Here is a 24,071-nt window from a genome sequence, read left to right on the forward strand (position 1 = left end):
TTTACTTGCTCCCAATTGTATTTTCTCCATTGGCTTTTCCTTTTCCCCCCAGTGCCCAAAAGATTAATTTCTTACCCAGATTTATTCCGTCTCTAAGGCAGATAATGATAATAACAGCACTGCTTATAAGGTTTGCAAAGGACTTTCCAGTATCTTATTTATCTTGTTAGCAAAGTGTTTTATATTACAAATTCCTGTTTGATCCTCGCCACAATCCTAGGAGATTGATAAATCCGAAGTAGTTGCTGTTATTCTCCATTTTACGGATGAAAAATTTGTGGCCAACAGACGACCTGGCCAGCTAGTGAGGATCTGAGGCGAGATTTGAACTCAGGTCTGACTGATTCCCCCTCTGCCCTCCGTAGTCCAGTAGCAGGATATTATTGACAGTTTGGTACTTTTTGCTCTAAAGTTTGAGAACTTCAGTTCTCAAATTCGAGTTTCCTTTAGGAAATTGAGGAGGATTCGGGATTAGATGCCCCCCACCCCCCAGGTCCCGTCCAGCTCTAAGGCTAGGCAGTCAAGACTTATCTTTGGCTCTGTTGCCGCGTGTAGTCGTGAGAAAGAAATGAGATAAGGCGTTAAGGAGAAGTAAGGAGATAGTAACGAGTGATAAGATAATACATGTATAATATAATACTTAAGGAGCAATATCAAGCTGGTTTTGTATTTCTTTGAGGAAGTTCAAAGGGTATCCTACGGATGGAGTCTACTAAAACAACAGGCTAACAACACTGAAGGTTTCTGAAAGGTCCGGAAAAGTAATCTTCCTCTTAAGAAACTATTTAACTTGGCACCTGATGTGGACCAAAAGTTCCTCAGTTCACGCTTAACTTCTTATACTTATGCCTTGTCTCAGCTTGATTATAAGCTAATTAGGGTAGTATCTGAACGTTCCTCAGAGGCCAGCACGTACTTAGTAGACATCTCGTTCGGTTTTTGTCGGTGGATTTGGAGGGGGTCTGTTTGTGGGGAGAGGCAACAGGAAGAAGAAAGGAAGCTAAAAGGGAAAGCCCTGAATATTGATGACAAAATTGTAAGATTCTAATTTAGACCCAATCAGTACTTCGATGATGATATTAATTCATCAAAATGCCTTCTTCATGGCTCCTGCCTGTTGGTAAATTATTGAATATTTGAGATTATTGGCTGGCAGTAATGGTGGTAAATGTTTTATGGTGATTGTTTAGTTGCTAAGGGAGGGCAGGGTATAATTTTCAGGGATATTTTGTATAAACAGCTGACCTAACTGCTAATTTCAGCAGCAACGGTGGCCTCATGGACTAGTATTTTAATTCTGATGTTCTTTCTTTTGTCTTAGATGGCCATCGCTTCTTGAGGCAAAAGACAATCTTTTAATGAGCTCCACACGTTGGGGATTTGAAATTCGTACCTTCATGCTCTTTTTTTTTATAATCTCATTGTCATTGACACTTGGTTCATTGACTAATAGTGGCTTATGAACCATCGAACATTAACTGAGCCACAGTTTGATCCTCTTTTTAAAGCTGGAGAGAAGATAAGATAAATTCTGATTGTAATTGATGGTCTGGGCCTCTTGACTTTATTGTCTTGGTCATTCTTAATTTCCCTAGGCTTCCTTCCTACTCATTTGCTATTTCTTCAGAACTGTTTTTGGTGCAACTTCTGCTTTACTGCCCAGAAACCTAATTTTTCTATCAGCAAGAAGTTTTTTTTTAAACGAAAGCTAGGGGACTGACATTTGAGGAAAAGGTAAAACAATTATGTTGAACTTAAAGTCCACTTTTTGGACTTTGGAATTAAAATATTTATTACAGCATCTAAGAGCTGGCAGAGACCTTAGAGATCATCTGATAAAACACCCTCACTCTCCAGATAGTAGACTGAGGCCCAGAGAGGTTGATTTGCCTAAAGTCACAAGCTTAATAGTGGAAGAATTGGGATTCGAACTCATATCTGACTACTAGTGCAATGGTCTTGTGTTTTTCTCTTTTCATAAAGGAGAGCTCTTCATGATCATTTGTTAGCTTTTCATTAAGGCCCTGTTCTTTATATATAAAGATGCTACTAAGATTTGTAACCCACTGTCGGTAGGTTATTCATTTGGAGTTGTCTTCAAAGCTTATGTAATCAGTTTGTTTGGCATTCTAGACATTCACCTGTTTCTGATTATGATTACTGGTTTAATCAACTTAGTTAAAAGAAAATATCTTTTTTTTCCCCAGCTCACCCTAAAGAGTGTTCAGTCAAAGTAGATTATAGGAATTAAATTCTTTTGTACACGAGGGGGTCAGTGGTCATTGTTACCTTGGAAAGTGAGGCTTGTGGGTCCATTTAGAAAACTCTAGGTATAATTAAGCTGGTAAGACAGGTGGCTGCAGACAATGGAGTATTCCTTTCATAGCTGTCATTTATATTTTGCCAGGGAAATGTGCTAAAATCTTTGACTGACTTTGTGTTTATTCTTGTGACAACATTGCAATAAGCCCACTTCTTCTCCTCCACCCCCCCATTTATTTTTTTTTTTGATCTTAAGTCATCATAAAAAAGCAAAGGGTGATCGAAAAGTTCTACAGTTGTCTTTATAAAAAGCCACCTAGGTAAGAATTGCATTCTTTTTCAATGATAAGTAACGATAGCCTTACTAGTTTAAGTATCTCTATATAGTGGACATAACAGTTAAATAGTTAGACATAAGAATTTAATTGGCTGCTAGCTTTTTCTTGGTGTGGAAGGTAGCAAACTAGACTGCTCATATCAGTCACAAAAGTCGAGAAGCAGCAAGAAGTTATTCCTTGGATGGCTTTATTAGAATCTTTTCGTGATATAATGAGAGCTGTCTTGGGAAGCCAGTCCTGCCTCTGACACGTGCTGGCTCTGTGACCAATCATGGCAAGTCATTTAACCTCCATGTGGTGGGTAAAAGAGAAAATGACTGAGGAAACAAAGGTTCGGCCCATCTGAGCATATTGATTTATTAAGCTAAGAATGCCAATTGCTGAACAAATCAGGACCGACATCCTTCCTCAGCTTTGGCCTGGACCCTGAATGAAGAGGGAGACAGACTTTTATACATTAAAAACAATTATGTAAGAACAATTAAAAGAAAATAATCAGGATACAACATTAGGTAAATCTGATTTCTAGTTGGAAGAAAAATTAGGGACTTTACAAGTTGGGAGGGGGAGAGTGGACAAGTGTAGCTCCTCAAAATCAGAAAAAGCTGTGTCCCACTCCCCTCAGTTGTCTGAACATATGGGCCAGTTTTCAGATAAGACATATGGGTTGCTTGAAATGTACAATTGTGAGAAAACTCTTTGCATCAATCTTTGGGTCTGGGCTTCTGAACAGCATAATCTGGGTCCTTAGTTAAGGGTCTCTAAATTGCAAGTAGAGGTGGTCTAGCTTCCCAGCCATAATAAAATTAAAAGAATACGCTAACATTTTCTCCCAGTTCTTATAAATCTTTTTTTAAAATCTTTTTTTTTTTTGGAGGGGGAAGGCAGGGCAATTGGAGTTAAGTGACTTGCCCAAGGTCACACAGCTAGTAAGGTGTGTTAAGTGTCTGAGGCCAGATTTGAACCCAGGTCCTCCTGACTCCAGGGCGGGTGCTCTACTCACTATGCCATGTAGCTGTCCCCCAGTTCTTACAATTGAATAAAGTTTTCTTACAAGATAGAAGTTGGATTAGACCCATAATTGAATAGAAAGGGAACTGAACTAGGTCCAGAATTGAGTCACAGGACAGACTCTGAGTGGTTCACTCAATTCTCACAATTAATCACTAGGCTGTCCTCCTAATCCCCTCAGTTCCCCCATCTGTAGAAGCCATTGGGTAGAAATGGATCCCAGGGGCTGCATGTTGACTGAGAAAACCACAAATTAACAATATCTGTTGTATTTTATTTTTATTTATTTTGTTAAGCGTTTCCCAATTAAATTTTGGTATGGTTCAGGCCCCTTGGGGAATTTGACACCTCTGCTCTAGGCAAGTCCATGAGACTTTAGTAGATAAAGTTTACTCTCATGGTCAGTTCCTTATTATTAATGCAATTAACAGGTCCTAGGAGAAGAGAAAATAGATTTCTGTTAATTTTAAAAAATACAGCAAGAACAGAGAAGGGGCAATAGTACAGGCATGAAATATTGCATGAACTTTTATATGAGGTCACTGTCAAAGATCCCTCACAAGCCAAAGTAATCTGTAAATGTAAGCAATGTAAAAACAAAACATATCAGTAACACTGTAAAAAAAAAATGAAGTAAAGATTCAGGTATTCATTTGTAGAAAGAGAGGAATGTAAACTAGATAAAGACTTTATTAGGGAGTATAACAGGCTGTAGGCCTGTTACTTTGATTAAAAAGAAAACACAGATTGCATATCAGCATGCTTATAATGAAATTGCTGTTGGGGTATTGGTCTCTGCAGGAAAGCCAATTTTGTTTGGCAATAGTGGAACAAAGACAGATTCCATTTGGCTGCAAATATTTTAGAACATTGTACTTCATTTATGTATTTTCTAAGTCTCTATTGTCTTTTAGCATATTTTAAAATCATTTAAGAGTTCTATTCATCTGTGTTAAACCAAACTTAGAATGTCTTTTTTTTCCCTATTAAATTACATATGATTGCTACATAGAGATATCTTTGAAAATTTTTGCAGTTAAAAAAACCTCCAGTAGAAACAATATTAAGTGAAGTTTGGAAAAAAAGTTGGAAGCTCTAATAATGTGGTGGTCTGGGAAACCTATGATGACTAAGTTGTTAGTTTATACCAGATCTTGATGATTGCTAATGTGTTTTTGGTTCTCATGAAACCAATGAAAATGGCATTCAAATTTGATTTAGAAATCAGGGCATAAAAAAACAGGAAGGCAGGAAACCTGTAAGAAAATGAGTTCATTTCACCATTGTTTGGGTGCTTGTTTTATTTTACTTGTAGCCATCTTGTTTTTCCTTTCACTACTTCATCTCTGCAAGGCTCAGGATGGTTCTGTTTCTGTTACAAGGATCTCGTGAGCACATCCTTGTCTCTTGTCACCCACGCTCAAAACCCGGTAGTCATTTGAGTCATTCCTTTGTTCTCATATTTAGAGTCTTGTCCGTTTTCCTTAGAAATATGTAGTATTACCACTGTGTTTAGGTCTTCAGATGAGACCTGGATGACTGCAGCAACCTAGAAAATTTCATGGAGTTTAGATTTTTCTCCATTCTAATCCAGCTTTCCTGAATAAACTTGACCATTTTTATCATGCCCCATCTTCACCCAAGGACCTTCAGTGGATCCTCCTTTCTTCCCATGTCAAATATAACCCTCTTTTCTCCCTTCTTTTCAAGGGCTTCCATAATCTGTCTCCTCCCAATCTCTAGCCTTAGCTCAGATTATTCTCTAGCATAGTTCTGATGTGATGCTTCAGTCAGGACAGTTTTGTCTTTCTCCTGGAACTTGCTCTGTTCATTCCTGTTTGTATCTTCTTGTTCCTTAGCGTGTTTATCTTCCCCAGGACTTCCTTTTTCCCCACCTATCCAGATCTTCTGGTCTTTCAAGGTCCATTCAAATACTAACATACTTAGTTCAGCAAGCACTTATTAAATCCATACTTTATGGGCAGCATTCCACTGAGTTCTCCTAAACTATTCTCAGCTGGATTCATCTCCCTCTCCTCTAGGGGCCTATAACTTTCACAGCCTAAACCATTGGTTCTCAAGGTGTGGTCCAGGAACCTCTAGGAGTCCCTGAGACTGTTTCAGGTGATCTGAGAGGTCAAACTTGTTCATGATTTCTAATATGATAAATATCAGTAGATGTAATCTACATCAATAAAAGCTTTGTGTGTGAGATAGACGACTTCAGGAAATTTAAAGAGTGTCCTAAGACCAAAAAGCGGAGGACTTCTGTCCGATACCATAAATTGATTCTCAGATTTCAGCTTTTATTAGGTTTTAAATTTGTGTTTTATAAGCATCCGTGCTGAGGTATTTCATGTCATCCTTTCTAGTGAGCTTGGTCCTTTGCCCAATCCATTTTTTTTCTTTACTATGCCAAATGATTAATTTAACCACTATTTTATTCCAGTTAGTATTTTTCAGATTAATGTGATTCCATAGGAGTAGTGATTATTTCTGTTACACTCATCTATTAATATATATTTAGTTAGTTGCTTTTATAGTTAGGGAGAATTAGAGAAGGTTGGCTTCCTTTTGGTTAAGCAAGTGAACTTATTTAAACTATGGGTTATAGGGTCACTTGCTTGACCGCAGGAAGCTAACTAAAAGACCTCCACCCTTTATGCCTGATGACTAAGTGACCAGGCCCAATGTGGCCAAGATGTCCTAATGATATGGAAAATCCCCCTGTTTCTTTATGTCCTTCTGTCCTTCATTCCCCCCTCTTTCTTCCCCCTCCCCCACCCCCAACATGGGGAAACAGTCATGAGCACTTATCCAGCGGATCACCCATGCTTTGCTCGTACTATGACCATCAGCCCTACCCATTTTTCTCCCGATGTAGAGGCTTTCTACCAGCCATTCTGGAGGGTCAAGGTATAGGTCTGTCGGCCAATGATATTCTGTATTTTACTCTGTATCATCTTGCCAAACACTATAAAACCAAGGCCCCAGAGAAAGGGGCATCTCCGATCATGAGGTACATCTGAGGTCCTATTCATTAAAGGGGGCCAGGTCCCTTCAATAAATGGTTATTGGCTCAGAGCTCTGCCTCAGTTGCTTTTATTGTAGATTGGACATTTTTGGGCCCACATGACCTCATACTGGTTTTACCCTGGACAGCCTCTGTGTGAAGGACTGGTCAGATCTGCAAGCAGAGATGACTAGTTTCAGACAGCTTTTAGCTTAAAATTGTCAAGGGTCATTGCTCTTTTTTTTTCTTCAACACTTGTTTGACCTTGGCTGGATCATCAAAAAGAATGCTATGTATGGGGTAACAAGGTTCCTTTCCCTTTTTACTTTGATCTCGGGAGTATTAACAGTTATTTACTGACCTTTCCCTTACCTGTATTAGATTGTGAGCTTCATGAACTCTGGATCTGTTATAGCTATCTTAGTATCCCATTTCCTAACACAGTGCCTTGCAAATAGTAAGCACTTAATAAATGTTGAAAGAGAAATGACTGTTAGCAGTGAGGTTACAGAAGCAGGAGGGAGTCTCTCAAATTAAAAAAAATCGTTTTATGCAGAAAACTAATTATCTAGCTTTCCTAGAGACATTACAGGAACCTGGGTCACCCATTATAGTGGTTGAGATCATTTAAGTATACTTAGCATCAGAGTAATTCAAAGCTAAATATAAGAATGACTAACAATTTCAGGCTGAGTGACCGAAAACCTACAAGCAATCGAATCACTGACTTCATACTTCCTTATTTTTTCACCTTTGTGAGCTACTCATTTTCTCTTCAATGAAGTATAGCAGGGAATAGAAATTGAGCTGAGTTTCTTTTTCCTCCATCAGTACATTTGAACTTCCTCTTTCAACATGAATTTCTTTCTCTTCTTTTTTTTAAGCACTTAGAATTCACTCACTGGTGTTTTCCTTGATATCATAAGTCAGAGAGAAAAACTTGAAAGAAATTGCTGTTTCATGAATTGTACCTGCATGGATGAGCATAGCAATTACTAACATTGCATGGTATTGTTTAGGGTGATGTGTGACAGAAACCATGAGGCTGCTGAGTTTGTATATCCCTCTGTGTCTCTGGGTGGTAGTGACAAAGTAAGAAAATTTGTTCTTCCTGGCATAGAAGAGTAAAAAAAGACTTGATTAACGAAGATAATTTATAAGCAGGACTAGAGGTACTAGTAACAGTCCTTATAGAGTAGCCCTGAAATAAAAATATGTGCCCAAAGTTTCAAAGAAATAAGGCATTGTTCCAGAGATAAATTATATGTGTAGTTTATTTCCTTTCTGTTTAGAATCTGCAGGGGAATGTTGAGTGCACATGCTGTTAGAAAAAGATTGAGTTGCCTTGTTTCAGTATCTTAGGATTATCTGGAAAAGAAATAGTAGAATTTACAGACCCCAAAGAATATAATCTGATAATTTTTCAGAACTATTTGTGATTCTGTTCAATTTAACTTCAGCAGTCATTTATTAGCCATGACAGGCAAAGCCTTAGGAAACAAAAGAAGCTACCTCTTCCTCTCAGGGAAAATGCTATAGAATGGAGGCAGTGACACGCACATCAGTAGCCGCGCTGCTCTAGAAGGAGCCATCTTCTCGGAGCCTGCAAACCTGGATGTCACCCCCAGCCCCACTACTTCCTGGCCTCAGTCACCTGATCCTCAGGGCCTCCCCCCCCAGCCTTGAATCTATGACTGTTGGGGTCACTGCGCAGGGATGTGGTACCCTGAAAGTGTTGATCCCAGTATTGGCTCAAATTTCGTCATAAAAAGGGTTGTGTATTGTTTGAACTGCCAAATGGAATGAAAGATTTTTAGAACTGCATTTCTGATGTGTTGCTCAACCTATACCATTTTGGTGTGGAGCTGGAGTGTTTTGGAGTAGTTGAGCCACGCCAGAAGAACAATGCTGTTCTCCAGTGTGTGGAGTAATAATTAATCCCATGCTTGCAGTTTCCAGAACCCTTCTATGCAGTATTAGGGGATCAGAAACAACATAATGCAGTGACAATTTTTTAAAAAGTTAATTAATTATTTTATTTTTATTTTTTTCTAGTTTACAGTACTCAGTTTCACAAGTTTTTGAGTTCCAGATTTTCTCCTCCACCCCACAAGACAGCATGTGATCTGATATAGGTTCTACATATACCTTCACATTAAACTTATTTTCCCAGTAATCAAGTTGTAAAGAAGAATTATAACCAATGAAATGAACCATGAGAAAGATGAAACAAAACCAAAAATCAAATCAAATTAAATTTAAAAAAAAGAGAGTAAATAGTTTGCTTCAATCTGCATTCGGACTCCATAATTCTTTCTCTGGATGTGGGTAGCCTTTTCTATTATGAGTCCTTTGGAGCTGTCTTAGAACCTTGCATTGTTGAGAAGAGCCAAGTCTATCAAAGTTAGTTATTGCAGAAGCAATGTGTCTGTGGTTGTGTACAATGTTCTCCTGGTTCTGCTCTCTTCACTCATCATCAGATCATAATACGTTTCTCCAGGTTCTTATGAAGTTCATCTGCTCCTCATTTCTTATAGCCCAGGAGTATTCCATCACATTCATGAACCACAGTTTGTTTAGCCATTCCCCAATTGATGGCCACCCCCTTGATTTCCAGTTCTTGCAGTGGCAGTTTTTGGTGGCACTTTCTGTTCTGTTAGAAACTTCATTAGAAGCAGCATGCTTCTCATACCACACAATTTGTTGGTTTGTTTTTCTTCATCATTTTCTCCCTATATCTGCTCAGATATGGGTTAGAGCAGATGGCTTCTGAGGTCTCTTCTTGGACGATACACTCATTCTGAAAGTTAGCCATCTAGACAAACAAAAGAGTGCAGCTGATTGAAACGGGAAGTAGAGACTGTGGTGCACCCTCCAACATTAGTGTATGATTCTTGAAGTCAGCAACTGTTTTTGCTTTTTTGTGGGGGAAGAGGGATATCTCCACTGCTTAGCGTAGTGCTTTAGTTCAGTCATTTCGTGTCCAACTGTTTGTGACCCCATTTGGGGTTGTCTTGGCAGAGATACTGGAGTGGTTTGCCGTTTCCTTCTCCAGCCCATTTACAGATGAGGAAATTGAGGTGAACGGGATGAAGTAACTTGCCCAGGGTAGTTGCCTGAGTTCAGATTTGAACTCAGGACGATGAGTCTTTTTGACTCCGGGCCTGGCACTCTATGCACTGTGCCACCTAGCTGCCCATATGCTTAGCACATAGTAAATGCTTAATAAATGCTTGTTGATTGATTCCTTTTGTTTTCATTTAAAGTACATATTAAGATTGACATTACCTTTACTCATACATCTACTCATTTTTCACTGGATAAGGACTTTACATTTAGAGGACTGATAGTTAATAAAAATGGCATGATAATTACTGCTCACCATCACTGTAGTTGCAAAAGTTTGTTTGATTAGATCAGAGAGCCATTTTGTATGGTCTTTGTTTCATTAGTTGCTGTGCTAACTGTTTGGGGGATAAGCTTCTCTGCTCTTAACTAGGTTGGTCCTCAGAAAAACAGACACTTTGGAATACTCAATGTGTCTGAACATATCAGAACTTACAGTCTCCTGGCACAGCCTTCAAGAACCCAGAGTACCTTCCGTAGACCACAGTGAGACATCAGAGGGGGACTTTTTGTTTGTGCAGAAAGAAAATAGCAAAGAAAAACATTTTAATGAGCCACTGATTTTTATGAGGTTGTATCTGTACAAAACACAATGTATGGTAGGTGGTGGTAACTCAGAGTCTCAAATACAAGACATAGTTTTCTTCTGAAAAGTACGGTAGTAGGAACTTTCAGAATGAGCTGCCTTTTAAAACTTTTTTTTTCTTTTTAAGTTATTTTGCCTTTGACTTTAAATATTATTCAGATCAAGGCTTAGCAAATTTGCTTTGGATCTAGAAATTTTTGGTTTCACAAGAATGTGTGATTTGAAGGAAAGAAAAGGGAGCCATGCTTGTCTGTGCCTATCAGGCTGAAAACATTTTAGTTAACTTTGAGCTTCTCTCAAATCCTCTGAGAATACTTTATTCCTTCTCACAATCATGTATGTAATTTTAAATCTAATTTTCTTTTTTAAAAACCAGGAAAATTAGTAACATCCTCCTCATTTTATAAATGAGGAAATTGAGATAAAATAACAGGCCCAGAGTTATAAAATGAGTCAATGGCATGTTGGATTGGGGATGGGGAGAGTATTCCTGCTGTCTAGAATTAGGCGGAAAGGTAAACTTATATGATCACCAAGATTCATGCCTAATAATTCCTCACCAAGGACGTTTTCTGCTGTGTGTCTTTGGATGTTGGCTTCATTGTACAGTGGGCAGTTAATTTACCTCAGGAAAGAACTGACCTGTTGTTGCTCATTGTTATTAAGTCAGTACGTGCTTTGTGATCTTTGCTTGGATACCAGTAAATACCTAATGTCATTGGTGTTATAAAATGATATCATGGGATCAGAGTCCTAGCTGTTCTGAAATATAGAGCATTTGTCTGGAGCAGATGGCATTTCCTTGTTGAATACTGTAGTTAGACCCTGCTTCCCTAAATTTAGCACTGAAGGTAGTACTGCTTTAATTAGGGATTACAGCTTCGGTTGGGGGAGTAGTCAGGGATTGTTTTGGCTGATTATGCAGCATGAGTAGGAGCCTGGTTCTTTTTCAGCCACCTGGATATGTTTGCTTAACGCAGGAAGAATCTAGAGTTGTTACTCTGGATTTTCTAGAGTATGCCATCGTGCTCATGAGGTGGTTCTTGGGAAAATCCAATGTGAGTATAGGAACTTTCTCAATGAACTAACTACCTTTTTTAAACAGTCTTTTCCTTTTGAACTCAGTCTGCCTGTTTTCTCCTTTTCAGAACTTATTCAAAGCAGAATTTAATGCACGTTTGTTTTGGATCAAGGGCCAGAGGAATTTTTCAGCTTTCAAGGAACAAAAAAATGAAAAAAGAGGTGGAGAGAAGAAAGAAATAAACTGCTGTAGGACACGGATTTTCATCTTCAGGTGGAACAGTGGGTCTCCAGGAGAATTGTGAAGCATCTTTTGGAAAGGCTCAGCAAGGTAGCTCAGAGCATATTGGAGTCAGCTATATTGGACAGAAGTTCTGATGACTAACAAGGCCTGGGCCAGGGCTGGTTCTGTGGTTTGGATTCAGTCAGAGGGCTGCACTAGAGGACCTAGAGTGGCCTTGAAGCTGCAGGTTCCACACTCTGGCCTAGTCTGACCTTCAGGTTCTTTCTAAGGCCTATTCTAAATGAGCCTTTCTTCTGAGCTCCCTTCTTGCCTGAACCTGGAGAGATACATATGGAAGTACCTGCCTAAGAGCACATGTGTGGCTTTTTAAAGGAAGAGATCTATTTCTAGCCTCATTTCTGTTTGTCAGCATAGGATGCTCTTCAGCCCTCCTGTAGAAATCTCATAGTAATTAATAGGCTCACCTATGGGTAAAATCTTCTCCAAAGAGTCAAAACCTAAGCAGAATCACTATTTATATTTAGGGACAGCGCAAATCAGCTTTTTCAGCTTAGATCCCAATTGCTTTTCGGAATAGTTGAATTAGTTCACAGCTCTACCAACAATGCATTAATGCACTTGTTTTCCCACATCCACTTCAGCATTTGTTTGGCTGTTGTCTGTAAGATGAGAATGTGGGTAATAGGTCTCTGGGGCCTCCTGTGGGTCTTATGTCGTAAGTCTGTTATCCTCTAGGACCTGCAAGAAATATCACCATTTTTTTTTTCCTTCTGGGTAGAATGTTGATCTTTTGTTTCCAACAAGATGAGTGCAGCATGTGATGTAGTGTGGAGGAACATTTTCATTTTTCTTGGATTTTGCAATACATACTCTAGGGTCAGAGTCAAGGAAGATCATCCTTTACCAACCAAGATTTAAATAAGCATCAGGAGAAAATAAAATAAGACTATGGGTGAGACAGTATATAAAGATCAAAACATTAAAGGGAAAGTTGAAGTATGGGAGGGGAATCTTAGAGATTAATTTGGCCCCTTACATTTGATAGAGAATAAAAGCATCTGACGTGATATACATTGTAAATAGAAGTAATGAGTAATAGCTCCCATTTATATAGTGTCTACAGTGTGCCAGACACTGTGCTAAGCTCTATACAAATATTCATTTGATCCTCACAACAACCCTGAGAGGCAGGTGCTATTATTATTCCCATTTTACAGATGAAGAAATTGAAGCAGACAGGTGAAGTGACTTGCCCAGGTTCATACAGCTGGTGAGTGTCTGAGGTCACATTTGAACTCCACTCTTCCTCTCCAGCTCCAGCCCTATCCACTCCGCCACCTACCTGACCTAGCTGACTTGCTTTTAAAGATAGCTTTCTCTGAAGTGTGTTCTTATTGCCTCTGTAAGAATGTTACGTACTGCTCTTTATTATCCTTCTCTGTAATGTATTGAATTCCACATTCCTCCCTGTGTATGTGATTTGACTTTTGATAAGGAAACCAACTGAAGACTACTTTGCAACCCTCATTAGGACAATGAGAAATATGAACATAATCTGAAATAATGGTGTGACTCATGGTTGAACAGAGTTATATTCCAGGAGTTTTAGGAGTGACCTCAGTGTGCTGGAGTTAGTCTGGGAGGGCTTATGGGAGAATTTTTTAAATTTTTTAATTTTAATAGTTGGGAAAGGGGGAGGGAGAGGTCAGAATGTAGCTTTTTAGAGGTGTCAGGCTCCTGCCTTTTCATCCAAACCCCCTTACTCAGAAGAAGGCAGAACAAGGGTTAGAGCCCAGAACCTGCGATTCCTTTTTGGTGGGTCTTCCTGCTGTGTCCCAGTGCTTGCTAGCCATTCCTTGGGTAGGTATGTAAATACCTACTGTTTGCTTGGGTGTTAAGGCCAGATGGGTGGAGGAATAAGGTCACATGTGGGTGTGAGATTCTCTCTCCAAAAGAAGCAGCCTTTTCCCAGCCTTGATATTACAAAGACAGATTTCAACTGAAAACACATTCTAGAGATAGTATTGAAAGTTGCTCTGGCAGTTTTCTCATTTGTCTAGTACGTGCAAACCAAATTGTTACACTGGAATTTATCGTCTTGGGGAATAGACTTAATTTTAAATTCCCAGTTCCAATTTTCTGAGGATCTTAGAGGTAGGTAGGGCTGATGGCATGAGGATAGGGTATGGCAGAGGAAATTGGGCCTAACTGAAATAAGCTGTGTCACTGGAGAATAATCAGTTTTTATAGGCAGAAGGGCTTGAACTTTTGGTAGCGATGTTTAGACTTGATGGGGCAGGCAAAGTGAACCATGGAAGGCCTTTAAGTACAACATGACTTCTTGAGAGTGACATTTTATGAAGACTAGCCTGGCAGCCTATCTGCGGGAGGATTTAGAGGGGAAGAGGTGAGTCAAGGCTATCAGCCAGGACGCCGATTCAATAATCTGGGTTTAGAATGTTGAGAGTGAGGAATAGGGATGGTATCTGTGACTGTGGAGAAATAAGAAGGAAATATAGGACCTTGTGACCGATTAGATATAGATTTTGTAGGCTGAGGGAGAAACCAAGAAAGGTGCTCAGCCTGATGACTCAGCACTGTTGATTAAGGACTGCCTGAAACTGACCTGGTCTGGTTCCAGGCCCTTGTCTGGGCTGACCAGACTTTGTCATTTCCAGCCTCTGATTATTTTGTAAATCTCCCAAGCTTTCTTCATGGACTTTTGCTTGTTAGGCAAAACCTCTTACCTTGTGAAACTGTGAGATGCCCAACCCCTCCTACCTGCCGCTTAGTTATTCTCTCTGCCTTAGTACTCTATATAAAACCCTGTTCCCGGCTCTCTCGTTGGGTACCCCAGCACTTACTGTGAGGTGCCCTGGGCTTCAGTTCACTTGCCCTAATTAAAGACCTCAATTTTATTATATTGATTATTTTCATTTAAAATTCACATTGACCCTGGGAAGCCAGTAGATTGTTTCCTAAACAGTGTGAGCTCGAGAATGACCTGTGAACACACCATGTTGTTCTGATATAAAAGGTTTATGCCCTGAGGTTGGTACTTTTACCCCAAATTATGACTCTCAATTTGCCTTCTCTTTTGTAGACTGGTTTGCCAGGTCCTGTGGGGGTAATAGTTCTAGCTAGATGGGTTCTCCATCTGGTTAAAGCGATAGTCAGGCTTGGACCCTGTCGGCTCTAGGTACCTAAAGGAGAGCCAGATCCCAAATGATCATAGTGCTGCTTGAGATCTTGGGGTTGGTCTTTTCTGTCTTCTGGTGGGTGGGCTTTTTTCAGGGCCCTGTTGACTGTTCTTCAGGTCTTCAGGGTACATAGTGCTCTGTACAGGTGCTGAGGCCTGCTGAGCTGCTCCAGACCAGCTGCTTACTAACTCCATGTGGTCCTAGTAGCCCCACAGTGGAGTGGGGTGAGGATCACACTTTTAGTTCCCACCCTGACACTATCTGGGGTAGTGTTTATGCAGAGTGGCAGTTGTGGTCAATCCTAAGCCATTTATACTATCTATAGTGTATACTATAGTATATACTTCCAGTTTGTTACATGTGAGGCTCTGTCTAAGAGATCTTTGTTCACAATTGGTTAGCTGGTCTGTCCCAACCCTGGCACACTTCTGATGAGATGGGGCCAGGGCAGTAGAGGGTCAGACCAAATCTACCAGTCAGGGTCCTAGGACTGACAGACAATAGGTAAGTAGGAGAGGTAGAGAGGTCAATCTTTGGCAGCAAAGGAGGGCAGGGAAGATGAAGGGCTTGTTTATATTGAGTTGTAGAAGCTAAAAACTTTAGAAACTGTACAAATTGGAATAAGAGTAATTAGCTTTGGGACCAAGGAGTCAAGGGTGGGTTGTTGTTAGAATATAAGTAAAATAATTACAAATGTAATTTTGCCATGCTCTATGCATTCAAGCAACATTTTCCAACTCAAGTTTTACTATAGAACGCTTTACATAGATAACCATCAAGTGCTGGTGGGGAGGGCTCTGGGCTGGGGAGGATTGGAGCAAAATAGAGACATTTGAGGCTATTGCCAGACAAAAATACCTGAGACTGGAATTTTGATGCATGATTTAATATTTAGTGCATAGGTTTTAATATATCACTAACGTAAGCACTTTTTTTTTTTTCACAAAGCTGCTGTTCGTATCATTTGAACACCAGTCTTCTGAGGGAAGTGCTGCTCTTGGGAACAAGTAAAGGGGAATTTTACTTGGGAAGCAGTAAAAACTTAATAATTGCACCCAAGCTCTTCTTACTGTTCTCAGTACATATCAGATACCTTTAGGATTCTTAAATTCCAAAAGAAAATACCAAAATGCCAAAAAAAACCCAAACTGTTCTAAACTTTAGAATTAGGGTATGTGCTCTTGTCCTAATTGGCACTGAAAAGACCTGTAAACCACTAATGTCTTGTTTTCATTACCTTTCCTCTGTTCTTTTTCTTTTCCTTTTGAAAAAAAAAATCTTACCTACAGAGAATTCATTTTAAAACATGATGCAATGTCAGTTATGCCGCAGTGATCATGGATACCTGCTGTTTACAAAAGCTGTGTAAGGCACATAGCTGAGCCATCTAGGAATCCTGATTGTGACATGTGCTGGTTACATTGCTGTCTCAGAGGGCCATGCATTTAGAGCGGGAACAAATTGTAGAGGCCTTGCAGTCCAGATGAGGACCTGAAATCCAGTGGAGATTGAGTGACTTCACTTGAATTTGTCCAGGTCATTAGTAGCAGAACAGAGATTTGAACTCAGGTCATCTGGTGCTAAGGCTGCTGCTCTCACAAAGTTCCTGAGTTTTTGCTGTATGTGATATAATAAGTTTTTTGAAAAAGAACTGTAGTATTAAAATGGCAGGTTGCTATGTAGGAGAGAGAAGCCAGAAACTGCTAGTACTAGAGCTAGATATGACTGAAGGCTTGTGGTAGGAAACAAATAGAAACCAAAGAGTAGAGTTTTTGTCCTCTCTCTGTGGGGACAGACCTCCCCCCGCAACCCTCTCTTTCACAAACAGCAGTTCAAAGGATATTTGAAGAAATGTTAAGTCCAAGTGAGAGAAATCACCACCCTGTTTGTGCACTGTTTTCTCTTGTTTGGAGAGTCTGGCTTCAGTTTTCATTTAGTGAGGATGCTTTTGTACAGCACAGTGGCTCAGTGGGTATAGAAAGTCAGGCTTCAAGTCAGGAAGACCTGACTGTAGATCAACCCTCTATCTCTTCTTAGCTGTTTGACCCTGGGCAAGTCATTTAAACTTCTGCTTCAGTTTCCACATCTGTAAGATGAGGATAATAGTAGTTCCTGCCTCCTAGGGTAGTTGTGAGGGTAAAATGAAATAATCTTTGTAAGGTGCTTAACAGTGCTTGGCAATTAGTAGTTACTTAATAAAATGCTTATTTCCTTCCTTCCTCTTGGCAGGGGAGTGCCAAGCAATTTCTATCCAACCGTACAAACTTTTCCCCATCTCATATGTTCAGGTATATCAATATATATATATATGCAAACATATATTCTGGGTACTCATTCTGGCAAAGGGATTTTGGTATGTAGGAGTTTGAGCATTCTTAATAGGTTGGGATTACATGCATCTGCTCATAGATAATCATAGGTGTATATGAACACACCCACATAATGAGTGTATATGTATTTCATATCTCCCCACAACTTTTATAGCTAAACTTTTTGGTCTACGATACCTATCTCCATATTCTCTCCTCTTACTTTGTTCTTAATCCTTTACAGTCTATCTTCTGACCTTATTCACTGAAATTGCTCTTTCTAAAGTTAACAGTGATCTCTTAATGGCCAAATCCAGTGGTGTCAATCTTCATTCTCCTTGAACCCTCTGCAGCCTAGGAACCCTGTTGATCACTCCTCCTTGATACTCTTCTCTCTTGGCTTTAGGGACATCATTCTCTCTTGTTCTCCTACCTGTCTGAGTCTTCTCAGTTTCCTTTATTGGATCTTCCTGCAGATCACACCCTCTAAGCATAGGTGACACTCAGGATCTGTCCTGGGCTCTCTTTTCTTCTCCCTCTACTGCTTCACTTGGTAATCGCATCAGCTCTCATAGATTTAATTACAGTCTCTGTGATGTCCCAGTCTCTCTGCTGGCCTCCATTCTCACATCTCCAACTATCTTTCAGACATCTTAAGATATCCAGTAAGCATCTTAAACTAAAGATGTCCAAAATGGAACTCATCTTTTCCCCTAAACCCTCTTCTCCTCCTACTTTCTCTTTTACTCTTGAGGGTATCGCCATCCTCCCAGCACCTTGGCCTCACAACCTAGGACTCTGCTTAGATTCCTCACTTCTTCCCCGCCCCTCACTTTTCCAAGCCCATTGTCAAGGCCTGTCAGTTTCACCTTTGCAACATCTCTCAAATACAACACCCCCCTCTCCTCTGACACAGTCACCACTCTGGTACAGGCCCTCATCCCTTCATCCCTGGACTGTTGCAGTAGCCACTGGTGGAACTGTCTGCCTCAAGTCTCTTCCCACTACAATCCATCCTCCATTCAACCACCAAAGAGATCTTACACAAACCCAGGTCTGATCATATCACTTTCCTATTTAACCAACGTGGCTCCCTATCTCTTCCAGGATCAATTACAAAATCTTCTGTCTGGCTTTCAGAGCCATTCATGACCTAGTCTACCGCCCCTTTCCCTTCCAGTCTGCTTATATCATATGCCTTGCCACATACTCTTTGATCCAGTGACATCCGCCTCTGTTCTGTTCCATGAACAGGACACTCCATCTCTCATCTCCGGGTGTTTTCCCTGATGGTCTCTGAGGCCTGGAACACTCTCCCTTCGTCATCTCCACCTACTGCTTTCCCTGGTTTCCTTTGAGCCCCAGCCAGAATTCTTTTTTTTTCCCCCAGGAAATCTTTCCAAAACTTCTCTTAATTCTAGTGCCTTCCTTCTGCTAATTATTTCCTATTTATTCTTCATATAGCTTGCTTGTATATTTGTTTTTATGTTATTTCTCCCATTAGATTGTGAACTCCTTGGGCAGGGACTGTGTTTGCTGCTTTTTATCCATAGAACTTAGCACAGTGTGTGGTATGTAGTAGGTGCTCGTTCAGTGTTTATTGATTGATTTACATAATTTTATATATTCAGTAGATGCCTAATATTAATTGAACAATGATTGAATGAAGGTTGGTGGCTAGTCTTTGTGTTTCTAAAGCAATGAGCAGTCAAGTCTGTGATTGCTCTTTTAGGCATTTAACTTCCTTTGTAAATTCTGTAAATTTGTAAATTATATTCCAGACATGAAGAGGTTCCTCATTTGTATCCAAAGAAATCTAGGGATGTTAAATGCATTTCTCCCTTGTTAGTGTGGTTGCTGTTTGGTCTTGTTAATGAATTCCAAATTGTACTTTGTGTTTACAGGAGGGGCTCTTTTTTTGGGTCATGGGCCCCTTCGATTGGCTGGTGAAGCCTGTGGACTCTTTCTCAGAGTAAGGTTTTTAAATGCATAATGTAAAACACATAAGGTTGCAAAGGAAACCAATTATGTTGAAATTTAGGTATCAAAATATATTTTATAAAGTTGCAGACCGTTTGAAGCATTCTTATGCTTTGAAGGTCATTTTCCTCTGCCTTTCTGTTTATCCTGTGTACTCACTGTTTTTCCATTTTGCAGAGAAGTCAAATGTCAAAGGTCTCACAGCTTGGCTTTACCATATAAAGAAACAGAGATTTCTAGGTTCTGTCTTCATTCATTCCACAACTATCTAGTGAGCATCTGCTAGGCATCTATCTGTAATTTATGTACCATGTCTCAACCATGGACTGTGGGTAATCAGAAGATTCACTGCAGGTAGTTGCCTACTCTGCGCAGAACAGGTTGCTCAGGACGAAGGGAGGCAGCATTTTGATCTGACTGGGCCTTCTCCCTTGTGGAGCTCATTCTGGTAGGAGGAGGTGATTCAAATAATTATACAAAGTGACTGCATGATAGGTGCTTATTGTTGGCTTACTTCGCTAGGTCTGTGACCTCTTTACTGTGGGTATTCAGTGGATCTGCCAGTCACAGCCTGCGCATGCCTTCTCAGGCTATGCAGCTCTTGTCCATACCCTCCCATGAACCCTCCAGGCCTTGGGGATGAGGGAAAGTCTGGTCCACTCTGTGTTATGAGGGCTTTCCGCTAGGTCTCTTGACACCTCATGTGTCTCTTGTCAGTGGAGCACTTGACTAGTGCATTACCTTGTGTTTTTTAGTGGAGCTCATGACTCTTAGGCATTGACTAGTCCTTACTCTAGCTATTTGACTTGCCTCTACTTCTGATCATACAACTTTATGATACCCTTTAGGAGGCTTACTCTCTATAATTCCTTGTTGGCAGTATAGTATGTTGCCATCAGATGCACACCTGCATGAAACAGTGACAAGAACCACTGGCTTTCAAGTCAGAGGATCTAGGTTCAAATCTTTTTTTTTTAATTTTTTATTTTTAGTTTACAACACTCAGTTCCACAAGTTTTTGAGTTCCAAATTTTCTCCCCCTCCCTCTCGTCCTCGCTCCCTCCCCAAGACAGCATGGAATCTGATATATATTCTACATATACCTTCACATTAAACTTACTTACACAATAGTCAAGTTGTAAAGAATTATGATCAATGGAATGAATCATGAGAAAGAAGAAAAAAAAAAAAGAAGAGGAAAAAAAAGAGAGCAAGTAGTTTGCCTCAACCTGCATTCAGACTCCGTAATTCTTTCTCTGGATGTAGTTCTTCATTTCTTGTGTTCCTCATTTCTTATAGCACAAGAGTATTCCATTCCATTCATTTACTACAACTTGTTCAGCCATTCCCCAATTGATGGGCATCCCCTTGATTTCTAATTCTTTGCTACCACAAAAAGAGCTGCTATAAATATTTTTGTGCACACAGGTCCCTTTCCCACTTGTGTGATCTCTTTGGGATACAGCTCTGGTTTCAGATCTTGAGCAAGTCTTAACCTCTCTGGGCCTCTAGGTATGAAATGTGTGGGACTGAGCTCTGTGGTCTCTCAGGTCCTGTCAAGCCCTAAATCTGTGATACTATGATCCTATGACCATGGCCTTCCCTATTGCCCTTTGGATGACTCTCAGCTTTAATTCTGTTCTGTGACTTGCAGCCATAAAGCATCACCAGAAGAATATTGGTGTTAAAAAAAATGGAACCTCTGTTTTGAGGAGAAGCCCGTGGTCATTAAAATTAGCACTTTGCAGTTTCCCAAAGGAAATCCAGCCCACTTGCTACCTCTTGTTCACTTCTTGCTGGTATATTTTCACTGCCTACCAGCATGATAAGACGCAAAAGCACTAGCTTTTTGAGTCAGAGGACCTTAGTTCAAATTCTGCCTCTGACATTCTCTGTGATCCTTAATCTCTTTCGGCCTCAATTTCCTTATCTATGAAATGGGGATAATAATACTTGTAGCACTTGACAGGGTTGTTGTGAGATTCATGTGACATTATGTATAGAAAGTACCTCAAAGTGCTTCATAAATACGAACTGTTGTTTTAAACTTGTGTTGCCCTTGGCTGCCCCCTTTGTTATAATATGATCAATTTCAAATGTAATTTTTGGTGACATTACTTGGTGGTCCAGTACTTATGAGCTGCAAAGTAGAGATGTGATTAGTGTTGGACTTGGAGAGAGGAAGACCTGAGCAGGAAGCCAACCTCAGATGCCTCCTTAAACCTCTCTCAGCAATAGCTTCTTCATCTGTAAAAATGAAGATAATAGTAGCCACTATTTCCCAGGGATGTTGTGAAGATCAGCTGGGATAACATGTATAAAGTGCTTATAACACTATTTAAATGCTAGCTATTATTATGACCCTCTTCCAGCTTCTTTTAGAAAGTGTTCAGATATATAGTCATGAAGCTTCTATATAGTCTGTAAGTCTTTGTCTTCTCTGGTTTTTTACCCTAGAATCATGTTTTCCAAAATAGTTTTTGATAACTGTACCTTATGACCACCTTTACTTTGAAATCACTGAATATCTAAGGCTAGGTGTTTAATCAGGAAAGTTTCATTGAATTCTTAGAATTTCTCTGCCTCTTCATCCTTAGGTGTGGTGTATTCCAGGAGGCAAGAAAGAGCATGGAATGGAGATTCAGAGTACTCCTGAGTCTGATTCCTGACTCAGCCACTTAACAGTCCTTGTGACCTTGGTTAAGTTGCAAGCTTTCCAGGCCTCGGTTCCCACATCTCTAAAATAAGGGAGTTGGCATCAGATTGGCAAAGATAACCAACTAGAGGGCCGGTGGGAAAAGAGGCACATTAATGCCCAAGTAGTCTAACCATTCTGGAAAGTGGTTTAGAATTATGCCCAAGAAGTCACTAAACTGGGAATAGACCTTTACCCCAAAGAGATCAAAAAGAGAGGAAAAGAACCTGCACGTCAAAGTGTGTGTATATATACCAACACACACACACACACACACACACACACACACACACACACACACACACATATACAAACGTGTATATATTTACATGTTTCTGTGTCTATACATGTTTTGTGACATATACATACATAAGCTTGTGAGGTGAGGAATGTGTAAGAAGACTGGAAAGGTAGGAAGGGCCAGGTTGTGATGCACTTTGTATTTAATTTCATGGGTAATAGGGAGTCACTGAAGTTTGAAGGGTGGTGGGACATAGAGTGACATGGTCAGACCTCATCAGATGTGGACATTGTAGAGGATGGATTTGAGTGGGGAGGGGAGGGAGATGAAATTCTAGACTATTGTAATGGTCCAGGGAAGAGATGATAAGGGCCCAAACAAGGGTGGAGGCTGGTGGGGAGAGGGTATATAAGAGATGTGGAGATTTAAAAAATGACAAGACTTGGCAACTAATTAGTTATGTGGAGAGAGTGAAACTGTGCAGTTGAGAATGATACTGAATTTGTAAACCTAGGTGTTACTACCAACATGGAAGTTACAGCAGTAGGGAAATTCATAAGAGGGGTGGGTATAGAGGGAAAGATGAATTCTGTTCTGGGAACATTGAGTTTGAGATACCTTATAGACACCCAGCTTCAAATGTCCATTAAGCATTTGGAGATGTGGGACTGGAGCTTAGGAGAGATGCTAGGGCTGGAAGTCATCTGCATAGCGATGGCAGTTGAACCCATGGATGCTGGTGAGGTCACCAAATGAGAGAGTATAGAGAGAAAAGAGAAGGGGACCCCAGGAAGAGCTGTAAAAGTCGCTGTCTTCATCTATGACCTCTTCAAGAGGCCTTCCTCCATTCCTCATTGTTCTTACCTTCTCAGTTTTCTTAAGCACCTTGCCTCGACCTTCCCTTTATACTAATCTCACTGTCTCATATCATGATTTCTGTACTATTTTTCTTCTGCTGCCTCCCCCCTCCCCAGGTGTCTTTGAAAGGAATGTCTTTGTCAACTATAACACTATATCTCTAGTTCTAGCTTAGTGCCTTGTATGCTTTTAACTGGTTGTCTGTGAATAATAAGGAGATTTGTCTGAGGTAGTGTGAGGCCTTCTTAAAAGGCTGCCTGTCTAGCAGTACCTTAGGTAGTAGTCCTAATGTGCGGTAATGAAGATGATAATAGGGTAGTGATGGTGGGGGTAGGGAAGAGGAGGGGTCAGGAGAGTTGTTAAAGGGTTAGAATTAACAGAAGTTGGGAACTGATTGGATGTGATAGGAGAGAGAGGGAAAGACAAAAAAATAACACAAGTGTTTTGAACATGGCAGATAATGACGTTGATACAGGGAAGTGAGGAGGAAGAGCAGTGCTCTTGTTTTTGCAAACAGGGGAGATAATCACAGTTATGGACATGTTTAGTTTTAATATGTCAGCAAGATGTAAAGGTATACTTGGGGATGATGGCCTGGAAACTAGATTTGGAACTCAGCAGTGCTGAGACAGTAGTTAGAGTTGTGATTATGAGATTACCCGTGAAGAGTGTAGAAAATGAAGAGGGCTGAAGATTGCTTTGTACAGAAAATGCAGAAGAGGTGCCCCACCTCTTCTCTTGAAAGAGTAATTTCTAGATGAAGCTTAGTTCTCTGTTTTAGTTTGATATTTTGGAGTAGGTGGGTAAGAAATGTGAAGAACTGTTCAATACAGGAGTTCATGATTTCATATTCATTATTTGCTGGAATTCATTTGAAATCATGCCATATGCACATCAGGATTGATTAGGGAGGTGTAAAAGGATTGCTGTGTTGCAGAAAAGATCCCTTGAGATTATCCTAAAGTTCCTTCTCACTCTGATTCTCTGATTAAATGGTAAAAATATCTAGAATCTGTTAAAAAGCAAAAATCCCACCTTTACAATTGCATTCTAATAGACTCATTGGGCTGTTTATCCCATTGCATATAATAGTCTAGAAAAGTTTGCATTCTTCATCCATTCTGTGTTTCCTGTATGAATGATTAGATTGAACTCTGAAGGTGCTAGGTGATCTAATGGTTAGAATGT

The 24,071-nt window shown here is 40.1% G+C and overlaps 1 protein-coding gene across 1 annotated transcript in view; it reads left to right on the forward strand.

Annotated features, from left to right (window-relative positions):
• WDFY1 (WD repeat and FYVE domain containing 1) overlaps positions 1–24,071 on the forward strand; it is a 59,887-nt gene that overhangs the window by 434 nt on the left and 35,382 nt on the right. The window lies entirely within an intron of this gene.

The sequence above is a fragment of the Trichosurus vulpecula genome, chromosome 4 (genome assembly GCF_011100635.1).
Source record: "Trichosurus vulpecula isolate mTriVul1 chromosome 4, mTriVul1.pri, whole genome shotgun sequence".
Taxonomy (NCBI): Eukaryota; Metazoa; Chordata; class Mammalia; order Diprotodontia; family Phalangeridae; genus Trichosurus; species Trichosurus vulpecula.